Below are 23,012 nucleotides of genomic sequence, written 5' to 3' on the forward strand. Positions count from 1 at the left end.
TTTACAAACTCTCTTAGGTTCTGTTTGTGACTATTTAAAACTTACCCTCATATTTTAGGACAGTTTTGCTGGATAAAGAATTCTTAGCTGGCAATTTTTCTCTTTCAGTATCCTAATTATATCATATGACTCTCTTCTCACCTCCAAGATGCATTAAGTCTTACTGGGCATCTCTTATAAATGATGGTTTGCTTGTCTCTTGTTGCTCTCAGAAATTTCCTTTTATCTTTGATGTATGACATTTTGAGTAGTATGTGTCTTGGAGTCGGTCTATTCAGATTTAATCTGATTGGGGTATGCTGTGTTTCTTGGACATGCAAATTCATTTCTTTCATGAGAGCTGGGAAGTTTTCAGCCATTATTTCCTCAAATACTGTTTTTGCTCCTTTTCCCTTCTCCTTCTGAATCTCCCAGGACATGTATGTTGTTGCACTTCATGTCATCATTCAACTCCCTGAGCCCCTGCTCAAGTTTTTCCATTGTTTTCTCTTCTATTTCAGTTGTTCTGTCTTTTGTATCACTTATTCTTTCTTCTATCATTTTGAGTCTGCTATTGTATGCCTGTAATGTGTTTTTTATCTCACCCATCATGCTTTTATTGCCATGAGCTCTGTTACTTTTCTATTCTGGTTTTCAAATTCTTTTTTGTACTCCCTGAGTGTCTTTTTGGTGTCCTTTATCTCTTTAGCCATATTATCTTTCAACTCATTAATTTGATTTTTGAAATTTGTATGGATCTCATTGATTAGTTGTTTCAAATCCTGTGTCTCATCTGGGGCTTTGATATATTCCTTTGTTTGGGCCATGTCTTCCATTTTCTTAGTATGGCTTGAAATTTTTTGCTCATATTTAGGCATCTGATTATATTGGTAAGTTTACTCTGCTGAATTTCTCTCACTTTTTGTAGGGATTTATAGTGGTGGGAGGCTACCGTTCTTAGATTCTTGGTTCAACCTATTCTAGGTCTTTAGGATTGTCCCTCTTACTCTAATCTGAGCCCTGGTCCAGTAATGGGTTGCAGACCTGCTTTCAAGGGCCTTGGGGAGGGAGGCTGTAAGGACCAGAAAAAGCCTCTCGTGGTTACTTTTAATATCCTCACATTCAGTTCCTTGGTCCATTAGCAGATGGCACTCTTCGGCAGCCCTCTCAGTTCAAAGTGTGGTTGGAGTGTGTTCACTGCAACATGGACAGAAACAATGTGGCAGAAGATTCTTCCTGGAGGTTTCAGAGCCTGGCAGTTCAATCTTTCTCAGAAGCCATTCTCCAACCTTTGCTGGCAGCCCCCTCCCTTTTCCCAAGTAGGAAATAATTCCACTACCCTCTGTGTCCTCAGCAGCCAGTCCTGGTCAGTAGGGAGGATGATTGAGAGCACTGGATCTCTTTAGTCTGGTGCTGGTTCCCAGGACAAACAATGGCATGGCCCTGCCCATCCTGGAGGTGCTTGTGGGACACAACAGACCAAATTTGTTGGCCTAAAGCTGAATCAGCCTTAGGCTGCATCCCTCTCTCTCCTCTTTCCCGGGGAGGTAGATCCCTGCAGCCCCTCTGTCTGTAGCAGCCAGTCTGAGGCTGGAGAATTCAAAATTGTCTGCTCGTGCAGTGGGGGAAAGATGCTGCAGTTGCAGCTTCTACTCACGGTCTTGATGTTGAGATTTTTTCCCACTGTGCCCCTCTCTCTTCTGGGTAGTGTCCAGCCTTCCCCTCATGCCCTAAACCCCAGAACATTTTTTTTCCAGGCTGTTTCTACCTATTCTGTAGCTATTTTTCTGGGAAAGAAGAGAGTCCTGTGTCCTTCTAATTTGCTATCTTCCCAGAAGTCCCTTTTCAGTGATTTTTAAGTCAGCCTTTGCAAAATTGAAGTGCTCTGTTGATAATCTGACAGATGTGGGCTTTGACTTTCTGTATAACATCTTTTAGATTATAATCTCTTTTTCCTTTGACAAAGAATGATGCCCAGTCTCACGGCGTGTTAGGTTTCATGGTTATTCTTTTTGCTGTAACCTCTTAGTCTGAAAAGAGGTGCCCTCTCTGGCAAAGACTCTGGTCCCACGTGAGGAGTGGAGCCACCTCCAGGACACCTCCTGGCTTTCCAGGGCACAGCTGCCCACTAAGCAGTGGCTCAGGAAGGAACCAGAGTTGAGCTCATGAAAAATGGGATACAGTTTTCCACCTTTCTTCTTCCAACCCACTCTTCCACCCTTCCTTTTTGTGGTTTTTCCCCACTCAAAAGTTTCCCATACGGTTCATTTTATATATTTTCCCAAAACAAGACCACTTTCCCTACATCCTTTCCTCTTTCAGTCACACTGCCTTTGTCCTGGCCTTCCCATCCCTGGGCAGCTCACAGACACCCTGAATGCACAGCTTCACTTTACTGCAACGTAAAGGAATTTCAGGGTACAAACTGCCTTCACTGAAGTTGATCATACACCGTGTCTCATGTTACTCAGCCTGGCACCAGTTGAAAGCATTAACACAATTCCTTTCAGGTGCTCTTATCATTCCCTTTGCTCTTAGGCTCTGACCCTTAGCCTCCTGGTTCTTACTAATCTACCTTCCAGGTCTAGACATGGGTCTCTTGCAGATTAGAACTAAGGTTTTTTCCCCATCTGGGTCTTAGGCATCTCTGGGTCCATCTCCACAAGACTGCAACCTCTGGAGTCAGCTCCTGTCCAGGCTCGTGTTCACATGCCTCCTGCTTTCATCTCATTTTCTCTGCTTTTATCTGTGCTCCTATGCCCTCTTCCCCAGATCCTGCTCTCTCATGTATGTTTTTTTTGCATTTGTAGTTTATTCCTCCACCTCCTGACGAGAAGTTTGGAAGTGAAAAGCTAGATCCAGCACTTACTGAGTTTCTTGGATGATGTTCCCTCTGTTGATTTTTTTTTTTTTTTTTTTTTTTTGTCTTGAATCCATTGTTTTCTATCAAAAGCTTTCTTAGGGCTTCCAACCCCAATCCCAACTTTTTGAGTTTACCTGCTCCTCCTGAATGACTGACTGTTCCTGATACTGCCAAGTCACAGCAATAACCATTCAGATGAATATTAATGATGATCAATCACCATCTTTCTTTAAGAGATACCTATTGCTTTCCCTTTATGCCATTTAAATATTTATACACAGAAACCTAGGCAACTGTCGTCACGGTCATCCCTCAGCAAACGCTCATTGAAAAGGGAATATATTTTTTGCTCACTCAGGCAAATGATACTGAATGAGTAAGTACTTTAGGACATGAACATACTAAAAGAGCCTGAGAAAAGGCAGGAAAAACTGGAGTTCCTGAGTACCTACCACATGCTGGACACTGCTAGTCACTTTCGGACATTAGTATAGGAATAACAGCCATCCAAGGAACAAGGAAAGGAACCTAGACTTAAAAAAAAAAATCACACACCTGTAGAGCTAGGATCTGGACCTGAATTAGTTTGTCTCCAGAAATCCACGAAGTCTCTCAAAAGAAAGTTCTATATATAAACAGTAAAACCCAGTCATTAATTTCATGAAGGCAGTTTACATTTTGCTGCCATTTACACCTTTTTTCCAGACTAATTAAATTTCCAACATGGGTAAAGTGCTTCTTCCCACAATTTACTAGGCTGTTCGGTAAAGAGCTAAAGGAAGGTTTTGCTATGAAGCTGGTGATGAAGAGAAGGCTGAGATTCCAATAAAAACTTGTTAACTGGTGTGCAACAGCCAGCCTATTAAGAGTGGAGCAACTCCTTTACAGAATACAGAGACTGGTCTATACATCGGGAGTTAAGTGCTTCTTAAGTGTTCACTTTGCTTAGACTTGTCCCTTGGAATAGTGCCGAAGGCAGCCCCAAGGAGGAGGCTGGAACCATTTCCCCAAGGAAAACACTATTGGTTATTTAGATCATTTGTTACCACAACGAATATGCTACACAGAGTTTTCATCAGCTATTATTACTGTTGTTCTGAATAAGCAAGACATACAAGTGCTTACAAAATGAATTTTCCCTTGATTTACATGCCCTTATTTCTTAAATCACTTCCAGAAATACTTAGTAAACGTGAGAACTTATCAAGTCCGTGTATTATCTTTTCCTCCAACAGAATGTCAGATTACTTCTTAGAAGATCCTTTCCACATTCTTCTGTTCAAACATATTTTAATGAACTTGAATTCACAAGCCATAATTAGGAGGCTACAGTAAGCCAGTTTATTCAGTTAATTTGCATCAGTCTAAATATTTTTTTCCTGACAGATGACTTCCATCCTAAATACCAAGTAGTTTTTAATCCCAGTCAGGTTATTGCTAAGGATAAATGATTTCACATTTCTCATAAAGCTGCCAGTCATTAAGAATATTAACACAAATTCCTTCCCCTTGAATAGAAAGGAGCTGTCATTTTAGCAAAGTTGCTGTGTCAGCCTTTCTATTGTCAAACACAACAATTGATGAGAAAATCAATTTACTCTTTAGAATTAGTCAAGTGAGGAATCCTTTGAAGTGGGGGTACAGGGTTTTGCCTGATTCTATAATCAAATAGAAATGGGTACTATATGTGTGTTGGTAAAATGTGAAACTTAATGAGAACTATTTGTTGCCATAAAACCTTACAGGCAGAATCTATCTCCAAAAGGAACTCCCCACTCCTAAAATAGAGGTTTGATGAGCAACAGATGTAGTTTAAATGAACCCTTGTTCAACTGAGCTAAGAATATATTTTGATCTGTTCGAGGCACAACACCAGAGGAGAGGGATTATAGTAGAGTCTAAGCCTTGAGATTGGTTGTGGGGTTTGAATGTATTTATTTAACCCATAAATCTTTAGTAAGGCAGAATGTAAATGAGCTTTTAATTAATGCTGTTAAATGGATGTCACATGTGCTGCTTATGAAATAATTTACATTTTTACTTTGTAACCTAAAGATGTGAAAAGGGAAGCATTCCAATGGGTAGCCCCAGGCTTTGGAGTGATCTATATCCTGGCAATGGTTTGCAAGTCCCTCAAAAAGGGAAGATTATGATCGTTGTTCAAGAATGACAAGTATTTAATATTTGGAATGACTAACGAATTGCCTGGATTCTATAGAAATGCTGAAGAGAAAAGATTAATTTCAAGCCAAAGTCTAGTACAAACATGACCTTCCTATTGTAAATCTCATGAACAGGGAAAGAAATTACATCTAAAGCTTTGTTTCTAGGGTCGAGAATTTGGAACTATATTAATATTAGGGTGTTTCAGGCGGGAAAAAAATCTATTATAATTGCTTGTCTGCAGAGGTAAAAAAAAAATTCTTTCTGCTACATTTTACTGAAAGAATGCATTTTGTAAAGATTTTCGTGCCAAGGATAGAAGGGTCATCTTTTTGTTCCTTTGCCTTTAGGCAGGATTGCAGTTAAAAACCATCCCCAAAAAGAGGAAAATGCTCTTATTCCTCAAAATCCCCAGGTGAGAATGATAAAATTTAAAAAGAGCAGATGGGAAAGCTCAGGGGTCTTGAAATTAATAAAGGTTGGTTCCGGCTGACATAATTCCAGTTAAAACTCATTTCTATTTGCAAAAAGCCTGGCACTTAGCAACACTCCAAAGCGTGGGATATAATGCACTTGTTCTCTGTGAAAATTGCATTTTAGTATTAGCATTCATGTCTGATTGACCTACACGTATGCTGCCCAGCTATGGCAACTGCCAGTTATGCTCCCTTGGCCATACCTGATGTCTCTGAGAGTAACATCTTCCCCACACCTGTCAGGTCTCATGTGAAAAAAAAAAAAAAAAAAGAGAGTCACTTTTAGCTGGATTGACAAGTACAGGGTTTAAACAGCTTTTCTAGCAAAAGAGGATTCTCAGGCTAAGTCCAGAGAATTAGCTAGATGATTCACGTAGAAGTATACTTCACAAGTGTCTCTGACTTAAATGGAAAGAGGAGAGCCCTAAATCATCCAAACTCCATATTCAACCCTCCACTTGATTTTGATTTGCCACAAGGTAAATGTTGACCAATTTTATTTTATTTTTAAATTTTCTTCTTCTTTGACCAACTTCAGACTTAATATCCAAAGGGCCAAAAAATTGTCCAACTTGTCAAAACGAAGGTATGGCCACCTTCTGGGTTTTTCAAGAATACTCTCAGGAAATACCATCAGGTCAGAAAGTTCAATCTTGCTGCTAACTTTCCCTGAGAATTAACAAGTCAGGAGATAAAAAACATGGGATGCCAGTGGTTTCAGGCAGACCCTAGATATCTCGAGTTATTCCTAGACCTGCCATCATTTGTTGCAAATATTTATTTCTCTACCCCACCCTGGTTGTCTGTTCTCTGTGTCTATTTGCTGCATCTTCTTCTTTGTCTGTTTCTGTTGTTGTCAGCGGCATGGGAATCTGTGTTTCTTTTTGTTGCGTCATCTTGCTGCGTCAGCTCTCCGTGTGTGCAGCGCCATTCCTGGCAGGCTGCACTTACTTTTGCGCTGGGCGGCTTTCCTTATGGAGCACACTCCTTGCGCGTGGGGCTCCCCTACACGGGGACACCCCTGTGTGGCACGGCACTCCTTGTGCGCATCAGCACTGCGCGTGGGCCAGCTCCACACGGGTCAAGGAGGCCCGGGGTTTGAACCGCGGACCTCCCATGTGGTAGACGGACGCCCTAACCACTGGGCCAAGTCCACTTCCCTGTTGCAAATTCTTGAACAAGGCATTTAATCTCTCTGGACTCCAAGTTCTGTATCTTTAGAGAGACCAGATCAGGAGTATTAAAATACTCTTTTTTTTTTTTTAGTAGTAAAACCCTCGTTTCATACAAAACCTAATATCACTCTATAAAACAGACAGAAATGAAGCGTCTGCATTTGAATCTAGTGAGTGGGACCCAAGCCATGTTGGCCTGGCCTCCTTCTCACGTTTGCCCCCTCCCGGTGCCTCCAGAGGCTCCCGAAGCACTGCCTTGAAAGCTTAGGACTCCTTGGAATCCAGTTTGAAAACCTGCACATGAGATAATATCTAAGGTTCTTTCTAGCTTTGGGCAAAATGGGAAAATGTGAGATAGACTTAGGTTCAGATGCTAATACTGTTGCTTCCTAAACCCATGTGACCAGACTCAGTTTCCATCTGTAAAGTGAAAATAAAAGTAGCTCTATTTTAGGATGGTGGCTAGGCTAAGAATGCATGTAAAGCAATGTAGCCCCATGCCTCATGCAGTAGGTACTCATAAATGGTGTCTGTAATAAAGGTTATGGCCATGGCTTGAGCAGAAAAAAAAATGATGGAAGGTCTTACACTTGAACTACTGAATTGCATGGACACCTCTTTGATTCCTGTAGCCAAAACCTCAAGAACTTGAGGCTAAAATTCTGTTTTAGAACCTGAATTATTTTTTATTATCCCAAATTCGCGGAGGCAGGAAAATTCTAATTCACTGAACATTCTGTATGCATTGGGAAGCAGGAGCTGTGTAGACACACCCCAAGCCTCTTAAATGACACGACGGCTGATCCAACTGCCACAGATGGAATTTAAAGCATGTTGCTTTTACCAAAGAATAACAGGGGAAATGTCATTAAAAACACTTTAGTACAAAGCCACAAGAAATTCAGTACCTGACAGCGTCTGCTCTATATTTCACCCTATCATAAAACAATGCACCAGAGACCTGTTGTTCATTTGCTGAGTTGCTGTTGTGATAGCCTGCATTTTTTCAGTAGTGGGGGGTGGGGGGTTCCTCATAAAATGCATCCCAGAACTGTGCTTTCTGAAAATCTCACCTGTGGGGAATTTTCCTGGCATTCTGAAAAGTAAGCTCAACTTTGTCCTCTAATGTGTAGTAACGGGCTCAGCAGGTGCTCCAGCATGCTGTTTCCCTCAGACTTACCTCCTAAAGGAAGCGATCCATAGTGAGGTTTAGATGTCCTCTCCATGTTGTAGAAAAACGTTCCTTTTTTTTTTTTTTCAACTTAGGAAAATTTCCAAAAATGCACAAAAGTAGGAAATACTACAAACTCTTATGAACCTATTGCACAGCTTCAGCAACCATCAATCTGTCAATGCATGTGTGGGGGCTGCTAGTTATGACACTTTCCCCCAGACTGATGCATCAAGTATGAGCAGGACAATTGTCAGTTAAATCCAGCAAACACCCACTAAGCACCTGTTTCATGCAGTGCCCAGTCCTAGACACGATGGAGAGCAACTGAGGCCCCAAACCTAAGAAGCCAGGCAACATATGAGGGATTACAACAGAAACAGTCGACGGAGAAAAGGGGAAATTGGGGAAGGGTTTTGAGGGAGAGACAGGATCGGAACAGGGCCTTGAGGGAAATGTGAGTGAGGAGAGGAGTGAGTCAGGATAGGGAATAAAGGAAGTGAAAGGCCATCTTGAGTGATTCGTATTGTAATGTGCTGGGGGTAGGCGGGAACATGACACTTGGTGGGATGGAAGTGGCAGATTAGCCTGGAGGCAAATACAGGCATACCTTGTATTACTGCACTTCCCTTTTATTGCACAGATACTTCAATTTTTACAAATTGAAGATTTGTGGCAACCCTGCATCAGCAAGTCTATTGGGTGCCATTTTTCCAACAGCATGTGCTCACTTCGTGGCTCTGTCATATTTTAATTAAGGTACGTACATTGACTTTTGGGACAATACTATTGCCCACTTAACAGAGTACAGTATAGCCTGAACATAACTTTTATATGCACTGGGAAACCAAAAAATTCCTGTGACTCGCTTTATTGCCGCGGTTTGGAACCCGGCCTGCAATATCTCTGAGGTATGCCTGCTGAGGGCTTTAAATGCCAGGATGAGGCTTTTTTTTTTTTTAACCTGTTGGGAAGCAGCGCCGGGAACTGGGCAGGAGAGGAATCATCTAAAGAAAACATGAGGCAGCAAGTTGAGGCGGGGCTGAGGAAAGGTTGGTACCCACGTAAAACCGGAACTTTCTCTTCGCTGACCCCAGCTCCGGGGTCAAGAACCCTCCGGGCTAGGTTTTTTTTCTTTTTTCTTTTTCCCCACAAAGAGCAGAGACCAATAGAAGCTGAAAATAAGACTTAAAATAGGATTGGGCCCTGGCACCCGGGAACTCGCTGCAAACCAAGAGGCCAGGACTCAGGAAAAGCAGCCGGCACACCTGGTGCAGGGTGAAGAAACACGAGTGTTTCCTCGGCGCCCGGTGGCCGGGGCGCCCGCCGCCCGCTTGCCGCCCCCGGCTCCCGCGCTCCGGCCCGCCCCGGGCGGCGCCCGCGCCCGCGCCCGCCGCGCCCCGCACCCGCACCGCGCGCCTGGAAGCGGGACTCGCCTGCGCGCTCAGCCCCGGGGAGGCCCGCGGCGCGCCCGCCCGCCAGCTGCAGCGCCCTGTTTGTTTGCCGAGGAGTTGCTCGCACAGACTGAGTTGCCTGTTTTCCTTTTTTTCCTTTTTTTTCCCTTCTCCCTGTTAGTTCAGCAATGTCCCGAAATTCACCCCCAATGTAACTTCTGCCTCTGCTCCTCCTCTTCTTGGAACTGCCTTTTGTTTGTCTTTGGGCTCTATGGGGGTGTGCGATGATGGTAATACGCGGGCTTATATAACCCTCCGCATCTTGCAGGCACTTCGCACAGTCCCCGGGGAGCCTCCGGCCTGGTGTCAGGCCCCGCGGCTCCGGCAGCAGATAGCAAGCCCGGGGCGGAGAGGCCAGCGGGGAGGGCGGCGGGGATCAGAGGCGCCCCTCGGAGGTCCGAGGAGGTAGGAAACGATGACTCTCCTCCCGGGGAGGAGGGCGGAAATCCAGCTGCCACCTTATCTCTGCTCCTCTGCAGAGTCCTTGCTCCCAGAGCTTTTTCTCTAGAGAAGATTTTGAAGGCGGCTTTTGTAAGTATGATGCTCTGCTTTTTTCTTTTAAAGCGGCTTTTTTTTGGGGAGTGGAGGGAGTGGACTTATCGGCTTTTGAAAAATGATTTATTCATTAGAATCATTGCCCTCATTCTGATTCTTAGATGATGGGAAGTGTGTTTCTGCCCCAAGTCCTCCACGCAATCGGGGCCCTCCTAACAGTAATAGGAGGGGAAGGAGATTTCTGTTGGTAATTCCCTCAGCCAAGTAGCACCCAAAGGAGGTGCTGCAGTTGGCCCTTTCCACGAGTCGCTGTTACATCTGGCTCTTCTGCACACACGCACACGCAGACACCTTGCGCCCTGGAGAGGAGCCCTAGTTATTCACCTGACTTGTCAGGCAACCAGAAACTTTGATCTTCAGTTTTGCTGCCTTCAGTGCTCACAATTTCAGTTGGATATGTTGTTGAAAGTTTCTTTTCACACTATGAAATAAATCCCATCTTTCATTGGAGGTTTGAAACTTGCACTGGCTTGTGTGAACTGTGCAAAAACACGATATTGTGAAAATGTGCATTTTTATTAAACTTTTCACTGCATAACGGAAGGATCTCAATATTAATGGAAAATGAACACTAACTTCTGAAGCCAAACCCTGTTATTAAGCTGTCTTTTTTCCCTGTAAAGAATGCGGATTTAACTAGAGTATTTTTCTCAGGTATGAAGCTCATTGCCTTGAGAAATAATCTTTCAACAGAAGGGTGAATTTAAAACTAGAATAACACTAAGTAAGAATCAATTTCTGAGCACTTAGGAAGTATGATTTGCTAATTGAACAAGACAAGGAAAATTCTATTTTGAGTAATTGTACAATTGCATTGTAAAACCATGATTATAATTTGGCGTACTATGAAATTTAGAAAATTAATTTCTTACTATTTCTGGTAAAAAAACTAAGAACTATAAATTGACAATAAGGCAAATGAGTGTCTTAAGTGCTACGATCAATCCACTGAGCTTGTTTTTATCTTTAAATACACAGATGTGAAAACCACATATAATTTGTGTGTGTGTACAAATTATCCTGAACTCTTACATTTGTTGTATCTCCTTCCTACTTAGTATTTTACATGACCGAAATGAGAAATTACATATCAAATTTCAGAATGCTGTACAGCTCTTTGTTCGTGCATTTATTTATTCAAAACGGAAACAAAATCATATCTCTTTTTAAGACATTTAAATGACATTTCCACTTTGAATACTCTGTGGCCTCCAAGAAATTCTAAGGCATAATAAAGTTGAAAATGAGACTGGATTCTAGTTGCTTTTACTCTTACCTTTCAAAATGATCTGTCAACACTCAATTCTATACTTGAGCTAATTTGATTATAAAGATCAGCCACATTATCTTAACATGAACCTCAACGGCATACTCATCGTAGTAGAAAGAGGGCAGTTTGGTGAGATCTGGGTTGGCTTTACTTGGCTATGTGAGGAAGGGCAGGATTTTTAAGAGCCTCAAGCTCTCCACATCTATAAAAGGAGACGACTACTACTTGCCCCCAGGAGAGGGTTGTTGAAAGGCTAAAAGGAAATACGATGTATAAAATATCTGCACAGTGTCTGGAAAATAGTAATGCTTTGATAAATTTTAAGGCTTTTCTATTTACTCTTTTCATCATGTAACTCATTCATTTATTAAGCATCTACTATCATTGCATAGTGGGCTAAGCACCTGTGATATAAAGATTAATAAGATTAATATCCTACCCTGGAAGGACTTATAGTCTGAGGAGAGAGCCCCAAATAACGTATAATTTTCATAACAGTACAAAGCACTCAAAAATAGAAGTGTGTTCAAGATTAAGTGGAGAACGGAGGCCAAAGTGATTAAATCTGCCTGGAGAAAGTCAAAGGGCTATGCTCTGTGTGGAAGGACTTTCCAGGTGAAGTTGAGAGCTTTGGAGAGTGGATAGGGTGAGAAAGCATGGGAACTGGCTTCAAATGGTACAGTTGGGGGAGGGGAGAGGACAATCTTGAATATTCGGGTGTTTCATGCTGAGATAATTGGACCTGTTATTCCAGTGAAACTCAAACTGCTGTTGTATAGGGTTGGCCCCTCATCTGCAAAACTGTGCTACAGTTTTACATTGAGGTACAGAGTTTGCCCCCGAGTGCAAACAACTGTATTGCTAAGACAATGTCTGTTCCAGGGGTCTTTTGTTTGTAGCAAGCCCTTCTAAATGACGGAAGTCCGTGGCACAAGCTCCTTAGCTCACTCAGGTCAAGCCCTTGCAGGAGCTTTCTTTAATCCATGGGAAGACATGGGGGTATTTTGAGTGGGGAGAGTGACATGATCAGACTTCAGTTTTATAAAGATGTTATATAGCTCACCTGGTGCTGGTGGGGTGGCAAGACCATGAACTAGGAGACAGTCAAGAGACTACTGTAGTATACAATGAGAAATCAGGTCCTGAGCACTGGAGGTGAACGAGAGGGCACAGAGTCCAGAGACATTCAGGAGGTAGAACATGCTTGGCGTCTGAATGAAGAAGAAAAAGGAAATGTCCATAATCCTAATCTTGGGCAATCGGGTAGCTATAATGGAGTATAATAAAATAAGAGAAAGTACAGGTTTCAAGAAGAAAATTGAGCTACTTAGGGTAATATTGAGATATCAGTAAGAGGTTAGACTGTAACATTGAGTAAAAATAGGTTGTTTTTTAAAGAAAGTGTAAAATTGCCAGATTTTTCCCTTTGAAATTTTGAGGAGAAACAAAGACTGGGCTCTCCCTCTTATGCTCTAGTACCCCCAAGAAACTTCAGTATGTGGGCTCACTGGACCCTGAGCTTTAATTATCTTGTATCATTGCTGTTGCATAGCTTGCTTTCCCACTAACTTTTCAACAGGAAGGCCATGTCTAGGGCAGTCTTGCCAATAACCGAGTAGACGTCAAACAATAATTTTTACTTCCTCTGATCCTTCAGAAATGAGCAAAGACTAGAAACATTTCTGTGGGCTAGTAGAATACTTACTCATAAAGGACACTTATTTATAAAGATTTAAGAGTTATTCATCAAGAAGAAGCCTTTCCTTAGCTGGTATTTTTCACTTCCCTTGCTTAAGGAACCTACTCAGAGAACAAAGTAAAGGAGCTAATTTCTAAGACTAACAAAAGGAGGTGATTTCTTTCTTACCTGGGCATTAATTAGCCTATGATCAATTTATCCTTTGTTAGTATGATCAGTAAGTTTTTTCCATACTCTTGAATGGTACTTAGTTGGGAAGGAATAACCTTTGCTAATTTTTGAAAGATGACAAGTGGAAGAATTTTAATGTTTAGAACGAATAGAAAACAATCTGATTAGCAGACAGGAAGCTGTGACTTTGTAAATATTTGAGGTCTGATTACTTGATAACCTTAGTTTTCTCATACCCTTTACCCTTTCTACGCCTAGCACTTAATCTTCTATGGCAAAGCCTCTATCGGATTTCCTGGATATCAGAGCTCTTACCCCACCTGAATACTACAGAGCAAATGCCATTTATTACAAAGGGGCTTAACCCCAGACTCTATGGCTAGTCTTGAGAAGTCGTGTAATATTTCTTTCTGGTAAGTGAACTGTTTGAACATATTTAAAGAAGCTATTTCCACCTCTGAATATAAAGAGCATTTGTCACTCATTAGTAAGATAGTATCTGGTTATAATTGGGATTCCATCTGGCTTCTGATAGTTCACCTCAAAATTAGGCAAACTTTGTAAATTATCTTTGGTCTTTGAAATAGTGTAAAGTGTTTCTAGTTTTGCTAAACTGCTTTTGCAATAAAATAACAAAACTCAAAATGGAGCTGTTAAAGCTATTATCACCAAATATATACTTTAGAATAAGATGAGTTTGTATCATGGGAAAATTTATTATTTAAAGAAGGCATGAGGATGGGGGGAAGGGGAGAGAAATAAATAAAATAAATAAATTAATCTTTAAAAAAAAAGAAAAAGAAAGAAGGCATAAGATATATTTGGGGGCATTCCCATTAGCACAACTCCAAGTGGGAGACATGGGCTGAGTGTTCCTACGTGGTGTTCGCCATTCCACTTTTAGGTTCCTCCAACCATTTAAAGTCCTGCTCCATAAGCAAGTGCTGTGCTAGTCACAGTCTCTCTGGGTTTGCTGACAGAGTGATTTACTCCAGGCTGGGTACTGCCTGAGCCACTGTACTTGCCTACACCATGTGCAAAGAACAGATAGTACACAGCTGTGCAGTCCACCAGACACCTGAATACAGACTGTTGCTGGGTTTGGGTTCATTTCTCTGCTCCGTGGAAAGCTGGAAGCTTCCCAGCCCTCTCTTGGGCTTGGCTTCCTGTTCACATGTTTCTGGTCTCATGTCATTGTACATGAAGTAATGGTCCCACATGCATGCACCATCCACAATGGCAAGATTTGTCTGGTTCAGCGCAAGTTTTCTAATGAGGACATTTTGGACCTTCCAACAAGTCCTTGGGGAAAGCGGTTTGGCACCGATTATTACTTTCCAAGGCAAAGGGAGCAAAGACAGAATGCACTTCAGCAACTCTCAAGGCCACTTTTGGGATACAATTAAGGGACAGCTGGGTAACAAAAATAAACATTTACCTTCCACATCTGTCTAAAGGTGTCTATGTGTACGGTACGGAAAAGTGCCTTCAGTTCACAGTTTTAAAATATCAGTTACTGTTTCAACATTTCACTAACTATGAATGGTGCTAGTGTTTTCCACTGAGGACTGTTATTTTAATGGCACTTCTCTGCAGCAACATCTGATGAGTTTACGAAGTTTGAGAGCCAGGAAATGCAGCTCAGTTTCTGAACAACTGAGCAAGTCCAGAGAATTAAGTTCAATCATCTGCTTGCTTTATAGCATGAAGTCGTAGCTTTAAGTGCAATAAGACACAAATACAGAGAGAGATGCCAAACCAAACTTTTAAAGTGCGGCTCTTTAAACTATCCAGCTTAGCTTCCTGACATTATCAGCAGGTGAAATTCTGGCATACCCATTCATTTGTGGATGCTAATGTCGAATGAATGGACGTATCTCCCAACATTTTATAGAATTTTAGAGCAGGAAGAGATTTTGGAGATTTTCTGATCTTTTCATTTTGCAAATGAGGAAACTGAGACTCATATGATCTCTCCCTCAGTATCTCAATATATGTGTATATGCCTGTATGTGTATGTCGTGTGCGCAGTCGTTGCCTTCAGACCCACACCTGAGCCAGTGATTCCCTGCTCCGCGCAAGTTTGTGGCCCAGCTTCAGGGGTGTCGTCCCATAATTCCTTACTGCTTGAGGAGTGATTCGGAGTCTCAGATTAGATTTTTTTGGAAGGAAACTTGAATAAACTCCTAAACTACCCAGGGAACGAAACAGGACTCTGCTCCTGACAGTATGTTACAGCAATGTCCAGTCAGTGTATCGTAGTTAGTGGGACCACTTCGTGCTGCTTAGAGGATGCGATGTAGACAAAGGTCAAGGTAGAACCCTCGCTCTTGGGAATCTTAAAACCTGGCGGGAGAGACAAGACCACCAGCTGTGCAGGCAGCAGCCACGAGAGAGGCCGGTCTATAACTGAGTGCCACACTGTGTGGCACAGATTTGAAGTGTGGTAGGATTTTTGTGAGAGAGATTAATGAGAACTGAGGTTGCCGGGAAGTGGGATTTCTGCTGATCCCAGAGGGGTGCTTAGAATTTTAGTATGTGAAGGGGAGGAAGGCAGACTTTCCCCTTTAGGACGAACAGCAGAAGTGGAAGTATGGCATGTCTGCAACGGTCTGCAGCGTAGGACCAGGGGAAGCCAGGCTGAAGGGAGCTCTCCAGCAGCACTTCTCAAACCTGAGCAGTTGACAGTGGAGGCCCAGCTGTGACTTACATTGCTACTTACTGAATGTTACTTAAATACAAAGAAAACTAGGTAACATTTCTTTAGTCATATTTATATAATCGGATCTATACTTTTGAAAATCCCCCCAAATTGCTAATTACATATAAACAAATTGATAAACTATTCTAATTAATAATATTAATTTTATTTGCCAGGTGACTCTGTATGTTCTTTTGTTGAAAATAAAGAATAAACTTTTTTTTTTTTAGGAGGTACCAGGGATTGAACCCAGGACCTTGTACGTGGGAAGCACTCAACCACTTGAGCTGTATCCACTCCCCAGAATAAACTTGTTTTAACCAAGCATTCATTCCTGGAATTAGAAAAAAATATTATAATAACAAAATTTCGCTGCATATTTACTATTATGCCCATTTATAATGAACAGTTAAAAGTTGGCGCAAAGAAAGAAAGGATCCATGCATTACATTTGCTTGGATTGAGATTATGAAACTGGAAAGTTTTTTCTGTTCTCCTCAATAAAACCTTCATACAGCGCAGCAGGAAATGACTCTGTGTATAAACAGTACCAGGCAGGTATTTAGGCTACCTCTGTTCTTTCTTCAATAGCCTATAAGGATTTAAATGTTACATTATTTGATCACACATTATCATTTTGATTATGACAAATCAGTCTCACTTACATAATTTATGAAAACGGTTATTATGTGCAAATGTCTTCTAGTTGCAAATTAGCACTTCAAGGAACGTTGTATCTGGTTAAAAAAAATAATTCAACTCAAGTAATAATGATTCTAATGTTTATTATGTGGCAGGAATGCTTCTGATATTTTCAGGCGGATTTTCTCATGTAATCCTCACATTATTAGCTCCCAGAGATTGATACCATTTTTAATCCCCATTTTTCAGAGGATGTTACTAAGGCATGGAGAAATTAAGTAACCCATTCAAGGTCACATAACCAATCAATACTGTAGCTGGGAAATCAGGCATCTAATTCCAGAGTCTGCTGCCCTTTCCTCCTCCACCCCCAGAAACATACAGCAGTCACAGAAAGGATGCTGTGATTTTGGCATTAGGGCTAGACCAGCCTGGGACCATTGCCAGATACTTTTAGTATCACATTCAAATTTAAACTCTTACTTCAAGAAATCCTGGGCTGTTTTGCATAATTATAAACATAGGCATAAGTATGCCCTCCCAGACTGTATTTTAAAGGAGAGGCATCTACACGATGCTTATAATAATTAAAAATATTATCAGAAGCATGGAAACAGAGAATATGAAAGTTCTCATAGCCTCACCAATTCCCAGGATGAGCAGCTCAGAGAAGTGGTTTAAGAGGTTTAATGGATTGGGTGTGTGAGATTACAGAGGATGATGTAAAAAAGGCAGAGGAGTTTAGCTGCTGCCTGTACTGGAAAGGCATGATAAGGGTGTCACTGGAGGAAGGTGAGTACTGCGGCAACAAGGCTGCCCTGGGAAGGCGTTGCTGCAGCAACTAAACCATTAGAGTGATACTTCAGAACAGGGAAGGACCTTGGACTGCCCAAATTTAACCTGAACCCTTCAGAACAAGAAGAGATTCTGGGTCTATTAGGGAAACTTCCTGCACACATTAGCTCTGGGAGTCAGTCCCCTCTCTGTATACCAGCATGCAAATATATTCACTAGTGAAGAGATTAAAAAAACTCTAAACAAAATGCTCTACTAGATATTAATAGGTACATGGGCAAGAGAAGCATCTTTTTAAACTTAGAAATTATGAGTTTTAAATAGGATCTGTCATTCTCCCATTCTATCTTATATGTTTCATAGCTATGCTAAAATGTGTCAGCCATGGTGCAAGATTGCTTCAATAAATATGTGGTGCATTAAAATGGGTGTTCCCCCCTATTTGGAGTATCTAAATTTATTATGTTTTTAAAGATTTATTTATTTCTCCCCACCCCCTCATTGTTTTTCACTTGCTCTGTCTGTTTGCCTTCCTTGTTTCTTTAGGAGGCACTGAGAGCCGAACCAGGAACCTTGGATGTGGGAGGGACGTGCCTAACCGCTTGAGCCACCTCCACTCCCTGCTTTTGTTGTGTCTCTCATTATGTTTTATGTTTTTCCTCCCCACGTCTCTCGTTGTGTCATCTTGTTGCGTCAACTCACCGCGCCTACCTGTAGCGCCAACTCTGTCTTCTTTAGGAGGCGTCAGGATCCAAACAAGCGACCTCCCACGTAGTAGGTGGGAGCCTAGTTGCCTGAGCCACATCCGCTTCCCTCTAAATTTATTTTAGTAGCTTATTTTTTAACTGTTGTAAATGTGGAATAGGAACAAATTTAACCACTTGTAAATGCTTGCTTTGCTATTCACCAAATAATAGCTTGCAGCAACTTCAGAAGATTTTATGATTCAGAGCATTTTCCTTTAAAATTGCTCTCCTAACCTGAAATTAGACATCCCTCAACCTTTAAACTTGAAATACTTTGTAAACTTTTATAAAGAATTTTTTCTTTATTGGTTCTTTGAAATCCAGTCAAAGAATAATATGAAATGAATCTAATGGACAGTCTTTCCCTTGAAGACGAGAGGGTCAAAATGGAACTTCTACAAAGGACTCAATCACCCACAATGCTTCAAAGACTCTTGCAAATGGTTGTAAGGAACTCAGTGTGGATGGAATTTGGAGAATATTATTCTTCATGGTATCTCATTGAAGCTCTGAAAGGACAATATTTGAAATATGGGAGAAATAGCAGATAAATGCAGCTGATGGCATTTTTTCTTTCTTCCCCATAGGTGCTGGTGGTCCTCCACCATCTTCTGAAGAAAGTGAATTTGGTAAATGACATGCAGTGTCCCCAAGGCAGAATAATTGCAGAAGATCTTCAAAGGTACTCATATTAAATATTTATCTCCTGGTTACTTAAACCATCTGAGTACTCTGTATAACTTGAAGAAGGGAATGTTTCATGGTGGGGGATTGTAAGGACTGGCAGAAATGGAGGAGTAGATGGTCCTGTACGTTCCTGTAGCTAAAAAGGACCTTAAATGTGGCAGAGTTTTTTGATGAAATCAGTCCTTAGGAATGACAGGAAAAGCATCTAAGAAAGTGAGAATCCAAAGAATTAGGTGACTTTATTAACCTGAACAGGTTCAGGAGGGACAGTGAATGGCCAGTTATGCATAGTGTTATGAATGAAAATTGTACAAATGTGTCACCTATTTTGTTCACAGCTTTTCTTCAATTTCTCTGCCTTGGCCAGATAAACATGAGTGACTGTGTTGTGGGGCCAGCAACGTGACTTTGGCTGCAAAAACATTCTTAAGGGTGTTGGTTCATACACGTTTACAGCCCCAAGAGTCTTTCCTCAAATGTCAATTTTGAAAATTGTTTCCCTCCAATTCCAACCAAAACTAATGAAATGGAAGCTGTTGAGTTTGGTCTTGATTTCAGATTGCAGCTTTTCAAAATCATTGCTCTTTGGTTGATTTTCACTTCAAGTCTTGTGTTGGCATAGGTTGGCTTGGAATAGGTCTACCAAAAATTTCAACCTCTCTTTCTCTCTCTCTCTCTCTCACACACACACACGGACACCGCAAAGAAAACAATGTCTTCAAGTATGGCCTGAATTTCAGGTTCATCTTTTGAGAGTTATTTTATCCAGCTTCTCTTTCTAACACTTATGGAATTAAGCATTTTGTTTTCGTAGTACAAAAGGGAAATGAAGAAAGGGAACGGATGGAACTGTATGAGATACTGGGTTCTGTTCCTTGGCATTAAATTTTGAGCATCAGTGGTTTTTCTTGTAATTCTCAGAGCTTTGTCAGCAGATACTGGAGTATTACCAGTAACAGCTGACTAGCACTGTGGATTAGGTGCTTGTTATACACAAGCTAAATCAATAGTAAGAGAACACAAGTTGAAATTTAGGTTTCCTTACTTCAAAATTCCACACAGGAGAGGATGTGAGAAAATACACCAAAATAGAAACTAAAAAGGTATCTGTTTAGGAATTAGCTCAGTAAACAGAACTGTGACTTCTTACGAGTTCTTTGTTTTCTTGAATCTGTTTGCCAGAGGTTTTCTTTGTGAATCTTTAGCTCATTGCATGAAATTTTTCTGTGGGACAGAAAGAGGTTGGTCTTCAGTATCATGAAATTCAAAATTAACTGTAGAAGAGGACGGTAAACTTTTTTTTCTTTATTTTTTCTTTATTTTCTTTTAAATGTTACATTCAAAAAATATGAGGTCCCCATATAACCCCCACCTTACCCGCGCCACCCCTCCCACATCAACAAACTCTTCCATCATTGTGGCACATCCACTGCACCTGGTGAATACATTCTGGAGAACCGCTGCGAGGATGGTAAACTTTAATTCTGGGGATCACCCTGTATCTTCCCAAGAGGTCACTGAAGACCTGATTTCTCAAAGCATCTGCCTTAGTTTCTTTTGTGCTATGAAGAGGCCACTTTTCTAGAATGTTGTGTTGTTTACTATCTGGCTGGTAATCTTTTCATTTCACACTTTTCCCCTTTAATGGGCAATTTCACAACTTTAAGAGTTATAATCTTATTATCTCTCAGCATATCATCATGGGAAAATAGAAACGAGTGTGTCTTAAATTCTGGACCAAGTTAGAGTCACTTACTAAAATTTAACACATAGGACACTTATTTTTTAAGAATCTGTGGGCCCTGTGAGAGCTGGCTCCAGGCTGCTCTTTCCGTCTTTGGCCTGGAAAACTCACAAGCAGCGTCAGGCCAGCTGCCAGCTTCAGAGGTCCCTACCCCTCGTCATCCTGCTCCATGTGAGAGCTGAATTAGATAAGCAGCTGAGTCATTTCCCACCACATCTGCATTCTTATGTCCATAATCCTCCCATCTCTAGTATATTTTGTAGAAAGAGACATGTCCTCTTTTCATGTGCTTAGATAGTCAGATTTATAAAATAAAGGCCACTTTATTGGGCCTTAGGGTTTCAGAATTCCTCTCCTGCCTTGTATATTTTTTGACTGCCTCTCCACTCATGTCATGTGAGTATAAAGTCCTTTTGTTTAATATTTTTCCAGGGTTAAGAACTGTTCGCGGAACTAGGCATCACCTCCAAAATACATAAATCAAGAAATAGAGATTGGTGATGTTATTAGCAAATGTCAGAAGCTTCCCAATATCTCCTCTTTTGTCAGACTGCCCAAAGAGTCTCTCTTTTTTCCAAGGAGACACCAAAAGGATAATTAAATTTCACAGAGTTGGGGACCGAGGGAAATTTTAAAGGTTCTCATAAAAAATGTTTGCACCTATAGAACAACTGTTATTTTTTATAAACCCTGGTTTTCAGCTTGAAGTACACCTGCCAAAATATGAATGGCCACTATTGTATCTTTTGGACTTGAATATTGCACTGTCAGACAAGGCTTGGTGCCCACAGATTGGGTAACTTAGAACAGTAGCTATGTTGTGTGTAAGGAAATTAAGACCTTTCTTAGTCCTGGTGATGCCTATTTGGGATGGAAAATTTTATCTTAAGCATGCCTTGGTTGTGCCTCCTTGGCATTTTTTTCCACGTTATTTTAATTAAATTAATTAAGTTTGTGATTTTTTTAAATTGCTCACTGACTGTAATAGTAAACTACCTTTCATCAAGCTATCATTGTAGACCCTAAAAACTACCAAAATTATCCTTGTCTTGTATCCTATAAACATTTAAAGTTTGCTGCGTTATACAAAGAGTTGAATTTGGAGGTACTCAGAAGCAGACGCTTTTCCTTTATGATCACTCTTGCCTTTAAATAGTTCTTCTCTCATTAGTTGGAGGCCTTTTTTTTGCCATAAAACACTAATATCCTTTAAAATTATACCCTTATTGTAAAAACAATAAAATCATTATCTAATATGAAAAACTTAAAAGAGTTTTTAAACATCCACATTGGACCCAAGCCCATTAGTCTTTTCTGTATGGGGGGGGGTGGAATATATACATACGGTGCAATCAAAGGAAAATGTAATCATAGGAAATCATTGGAATATGTAATCCTAGGAAAATGCTGCCTTTGACTGTTTTTGAACCACAAATGCAACAAATCATATGATACAATCTAATATTTTACATAATTGGAAATATGGAAAATGTACAATTTTATTCTAGTTTTTTCACTTACCTTTATATCAAAATAGTTTATATTTTCTGCATTGTCTTCAGAGTTCTTTTTTTTTTTTATTTCTCTCCCCTTCCCCCATTCCCCCCCCCATTGTCTGCTCTCTGTGTCCATAAGCTGTGTGTTCTTCTGTGTCTGCTTGCATTCTTGTCAGCGGCACTGGGAATCTGTGTCTCTTTTTGTTTCACCATCTTGCTGTGTCAGCTCTCTGTGTATGCAGCCCCACTCCTGGGCAGGCTGTGCTTTTTTCGCGCTGGGAGGCTCTCCTTACGGGGCACACTCCTTGTGCGTGAGGCTCCCCTATGTGGGGGACACCCCGGCATGGGCTCTCCTTGTGCATATCAGCCCTGCGCATAGACCAGCTCACCACATGGGTCAGGAGGTCCAGGGTTCAAACCCTGGGCCTCCCATGTGGTAGGTGGATGCTCTATCAGTTGACCCAAATACACTTCCCCAGAGTTCTTTTTTTTTTTTTTTTAAGATTTATTTATTTATTTAATCCCCCCCCCCCCTTGTCTGTTCTCTGTGTCTATTTGCTGCGTCTAGTTTCTTTGTCTGCTTCTGTTGTCGTCAGCGGCACAGGAAGTGGGGGTGGCGCCATTCCTAGGCAGGCTGCACTTTCTTTCACGCTGGGCGATTCTCCTTACGAACTGCACTCCTTGCGCGTGGGGCTCCCCTACGTGGGGGACACCCCCGCGTGGCACGGCACTCCTTGCGTGCATCAGCACTGAGCATGAGCCAGCTCCACACGGGTCAAGGAGGCCCGGGGTTTGAACCGCGGACCTCCCATGTGGTAGACGGATGTCCTAACCACTGGGCCAAGTCTGTTTCCCCAGAGTTCTTTTAAATTCCTGCATCCCAGTGTATTGCATGGATGTGAAACTAATAAGGTGCTTTCTTCCCTTTAAGAGATAGCACTCGGAAAGAACAATCCTTACCTACTTTTACGCAGCCATTCTTTTTAGTTGCACACTAATGTCAGTTTTTAAACTAGTGTCTTCTTTTATGCCTTTGAAATGAAATACTGTCATCACACATGGGTCCTCAAGACAAACTTAACTGATAAGCCCTGTTAGTATTTACAAGCACACAAATCAGCACACATGTATGTGCATGGTTAAATGGATCTATTTGTACAGTACAGCCTCAAAACCAGTGATTTTGCATTTAAAGAAAAATACCAAAATCCAATGGGTTGAGAAG

At 41.3% G+C, this 23,012-nt stretch overlaps 1 protein-coding gene across 8 annotated transcripts in view; it reads left to right on the plus strand.

Annotated features, from left to right (window-relative positions):
- Positions 1-23,012, plus strand: part of SULF1 (sulfatase 1) — a 212,043-nt gene that overhangs the window by 24,514 nt on the left and 164,517 nt on the right. For 4 of the 8 annotated variants that reach the window (XM_058275629.2, XM_071207847.1, XM_071207846.1 and 1 more), the window contains exon 2: positions 18,448-18,542. The gene's annotated coding sequence lies outside the window, so the exon portion shown is untranslated. Of the gene's footprint in view, positions 1-8,788; positions 8,880-9,227; positions 9,813-18,447; positions 18,543-23,012 lie in introns of those variants that run through there. The other 4 variants (XM_058275628.2, XM_058275627.2, XM_058275625.2 and 1 more) reach the window with 3 other exon arrangements.

This window comes from Dasypus novemcinctus, chromosome 14, assembly GCF_030445035.2.
Source record: "Dasypus novemcinctus isolate mDasNov1 chromosome 14, mDasNov1.1.hap2, whole genome shotgun sequence".
NCBI classification, from domain to species: domain Eukaryota; kingdom Metazoa; phylum Chordata; class Mammalia; order Cingulata; family Dasypodidae; genus Dasypus; species Dasypus novemcinctus.